Source organism: Cavia porcellus, unplaced genomic scaffold (genome assembly GCF_034190915.1).
Source record: "Cavia porcellus strain 051 isolate PalLab524CR breed Dunkin Hartley unplaced genomic scaffold, mCavPor4.1 scaffold_16, whole genome shotgun sequence".
In the NCBI taxonomy this organism is placed as follows: Eukaryota; Metazoa; Chordata; class Mammalia; order Rodentia; family Caviidae; genus Cavia; species Cavia porcellus.
In genome coordinates, this window is record NW_026947499.1 from 30,490,914 (window position 1) to 30,495,403 (window position 4,490).

A 4,490-nucleotide genomic window follows, 5' to 3' on the forward strand; every position below is an offset into this window, starting at 1 on the left:
AGCTCCAGCAGTGCCCTGCCTGTCCCCAGGAAAGAGGTCCATGGGTTCCACCTGGCATAGAGTAGGTACTGAGAAATGAATGGTGATCTGTTTGGATGCCCTGGCTGGAACACAAAGGATTTTCCACCAAGCCTAGCTGTGGTACTGGCTGAGAGGGCAAGACCTTCATGGAACTAGTGCCCACTGACACCAAGGCAGCTGCTGTGAATCCTGCCTTGGCATTGTGTGTCACATTTTGACATAGCCAGCAGCATGTGGCCCTGTGGGGGTGAGATGTGCTCCCGTGGCCAAGCCCAACCCATGCCAGTTCTGCCACTATGTGGTCTTGAGGGACTCCTTTAATTAAGCTGTCTGAGGGCTAAGAAGACAGATTGTTGAATGGGAGGATGGCTGGAGAACACTCTGTCTGACCCTTGCTGAGGACCTTGACCATCACAGAGGTCTAATAGCCACCCTCCCACACACCCAGTGTCACCTTTGGGCTTCCATGAGGGTTGGCTTATTCCTCACAATAGGTGGGAAAACAGCACAGAGACGGTGGGTAGGGTCTCCCTTACCCGTGAGGGGCTCCTGCATCCCCCCAGGAACAGACATTAGCATCATGCCCCTGCCCCAGGCCCCAGCTCTGGACAGGCCCAAGCAACCAGATTCATCCTCTAGACCCAGAGCTGTGGGTGTGTGCTCTGAGGGCAGGCCAGGCCCCTGTGAAGTCCACTGTGTGCCACCATGGCCCTATCACATTCTCTCCTCACAGCCTCAGAGCACACATCTCCAAGGGGAGACAAGTGTGTTCACCACCTTGTCTCCCTGGGACACTCAGGCCTTGTGTGAAGAGCCTCATCAAACCCCCATGCCATGGTACGCACGGCAGCTGGGTCTGTCCTGCAGGGCTCCAGGAGCCCCGGGGCAGAATCAGCCTAGTTCAGGATAGAAACAAGCAAACAAGGGGCCAGGAAGATGCCCATGGAGAAAAGAAGCCCGGTAGAACCAAGGCAAGATCACCAGCAAGAAACTGCGCCACAAAGCTAGATCCCAGAGGGGCAAGGGCAGCACAGAGAAGTCAGGTGGAAGGCGTGGCATACCACTGTGTCTGGAAATGGCCCAGGAGCCACCTGAGCAGACACAGAATTGCCATGGCTGTGTGTTCACCACAGCCTACAGCACATCTCCTCGCTCAGGTCACATTCCTAGGCCGACTGGCAAAGTGAGCGAGATGGACACCCAGACTCCTGTGACATCACTGGACACTGAAAGAAGCCATGAAGCACACTGAGGCAGAGCCGTGGAGCCTAGCTGAACATCTGAATGAATGTGGCTGCAGGTCCAGTCCTGCTTGGACATGTCATTTTGTACCATCTGGAGCTCAGTTTCCTTGTCTGTACTCTAAGGACATCTACAAAATGCTCCTGTGAGGCTTGGGGTATGAGGTCCCCACCTCATGCCAGTCAGGCCAAGAGCAGAGGCTGGGGCCTGTGACGGAGGTGTGAGTCCTCCACTGCGAGGAAGGCCTCTCTCTGCTGCCTTTGTGGCCAGCCCCTGGGCCCCAGCTCATCTGACAAACTCTCATTTCCCTCCAAACATGTTTCTGCCATAGTACTGGTCTCACTGGACATTAGCTGACGATCAGCTGCTGAACGTTCTACTGCTTCTATTATTTCAGAACTAATTTAAGGATTAAAAAATAATTCTTCCAATTACAGTGTGAAGCTCTGGGCAACCAGATAAATGGGGTAGGTGCTCCTGGCCAAGGCCTCTCAAGTACCTTCCAGGCAGCCTCAGGGACACTTCAGCCCCCGCAGAGGGCCGACAGTGATGTTTCACTGCCCTCCCAGTTCTCAGAGTTAGGGTTGTGGCCACCTGAGAGTGATCACAGGAAAGCCCAGCCTGAGCCGGGGGCCTAAGGGCTTCTCATCCCTGATTCACTGATCCAGGAGGGGTTATACCACTGTCAGCCCTGCGCTGGATGTCAGTCTTCACTGACTATGCTTGGTAGTGTGGCTCTTAAGGGCCTGGAGCACAGGATGGACCTGTGACCTGCAAAGTCTTCTGTCCACAGACAGCCTTGAGGCTGGCCCAGCATCCTGAGGTAATGGCCAGTGCATCTATGGGAAGTCGGCTGCTGCACCCAGGGGGAGGCCTACATGCTCAACCATGCTTCACATGGTTTTTTATCAGCTTTCTGCACAGGCTTCAGTGTCTGGAAGGCTGAGGCTGGACATTAGACATCCATCCTGTCCAGCACATGATCTCAGAGAACCAGCAGGACTAGGACTGGGGCAAATGGGGATGGGGTGAGGGTAGATAGGAGCAGAGCCCCCGGGCTCTGGCCCAGCATCCTACCCTCTTCCGGCCCCTCGTCATTGCCGGCCGGTGATCTCATCTCTTCCTGGGCTGTAAATATCACCCAAACGCTCACGACTCCCAAATGTGTCCTCCAGCCGGGCCCCTCTCTTGAGCTCAGCCTGCACAGCCCACGCGACACCCCCGCCCAGATGTCTCCTGGGCCTCGACAAAGCGGCCGCTCCTCCTGGCACCCCCACCTCAGGGACAGGCGCCCCGTGCCGGCTGCTTAGGGCAGACGCCTGGGAGCCCTGCCCACCGCCTCCACCCCATTCTGTTGAGTCCAACTCAAAACACATCCACTGCCTTGTGGATCCTCCTACTTCCCCCTCAGGCCTGGCCGACCATGGCCCACTCCTCAGTTCCTTCAAGCTCACAGGTACCCCGATTGACCTTCTCAGGAAATTGCTCCTGTCCTGCTTTTGGCTGGGACAATGTCCTCAAGGCTTGTATAACTCCCCATGTACTCCTAGGTCCCTGGGCTTTACTCTCTGCACCCTGTCCCTGAGCTTTACCTTCTGCTTCTGTGTTATCTCCCCCTACATGTCTGGTGAGCCAACTGTCCCTGATCCCCTGGTTTCTCCCAGAGCCCCTTAATCTAGTACTGTGGGTGGACTCTGAGCCTATTAGTGACAGGCAGAAGCCAAGGGGGACCTACTGTTCTTTTCCATGTCAACATCTGCTATAAGTGGCTTGTGCAGGTAGACCTTGTGATTATTTGTAAATGAGAGGTCTCTAGGTACCGACTTAGGGAGGAACCCCCTCCCACAGTTTAGGACCCTATCCCAACCCCAGATTTAGAAACTTTGGCTTTATCTTCTTGGGCATGGGAGGGGATGCTTGGGAGAACCTAGATATAAGATACCCTCTGCCCATGCTTCCTTTGCCCACCAGGTGCAGGCTGGCAGGCCCCTCGGGTGCCAGGGAATGCTGGTGATGATGCTATAGGCACAGGGCACACACTGTTGGACATCTCCAGAGCTACTTTTGCTGGGGCTGCTAAGGGAGAGCAGGGGAATCTTTTTGGGCAGAGAAGGGCTGGGGCCCAGCCTTGATGTGTTTGGCCTGCACAAGCTACAACATGAAGTCCTGAACCCTATAGCTCAGTTGTGCCAGCACCCATTGTGCAGAAGGGCAAGTGCAGGCAGAGGTGCAGGAAGCATGCTTGGGTGGGTAGTGCCAGCAGCACAAGCACCAGATTTCCTAGGAGAAAATGGCATAGTGGGGCGGGGACACAGTGGGATGGCACATGCAGAGGAAAGGCAAGGGCTATGCAAGACCCCAGCATCACAAATCTGCCCTGATGTGAAGTCCCACTTGAGTGGGACCCACTTGAGTGGCGGCACTAAGGAGCTGGAAAGGGGTGCCAGGGGCTCTGGTTGCCGAGGCACCCCCCTCCCTCTCTTCCTCCTCTGGGCTTCTAGAACCCCAGCCGCCCCCACGGCCATCTGGCTCCACCAGCAACGCTCCCCCACTCCCTCCTCCAAATTTGTTTTTCTCCTCCCTCTCCTTCAGCCCCTGCCCCCAGCTCCCAGTTTCCTGGCCACTGGCCCCTTTCCTTTTAATCTTGGAGGCCTCCCCAGCCCAGGCCTTGGAAAAAAAGCTTTTTGTGCATATTTTTTCCGTGCCATGTGTGTGCACATGTGATTCCTGCACTGCATGTGTATGGGTATCATGTGTACACGTGTGTATGTATGTGGCCATGAAGATCCTTGAGGGCCTGCTGCTGGGCTGTGCATGTGATATAAAGCCCACCCCTTTCTGACCACCACTCAGAATAGGAACATGGTCTTTATCTGGAACCCTCAGCATCCTAGGGGTTCTCCACACCTAGGCTGGAAGGTAGCAGAGCAGATAGCCATCCCTACAAAGGCAGACTTGTCCTGACCTGTGTGCCTGGCATGTGTACTGCTGGCCCACCTCTCAGGAAAGCTGGCTGAACACAGGGATTTAGCTATGGGGCGAGCTGAGCCATCATGGCTGGAAGGGTACAGGGACACTTCACATCTGTGTCCCCGTCCCCCTCCATCGTGGGTAGGCAGCTCTGTTCCTTTTCAGTGGCCTTGCATGCTGGTGCTGGGAGAGGTGCCACCCCAGGCCCACCTTTGCCTCTCACCACCCACAGCATCCACAGCCGAGGAGGCCACAGC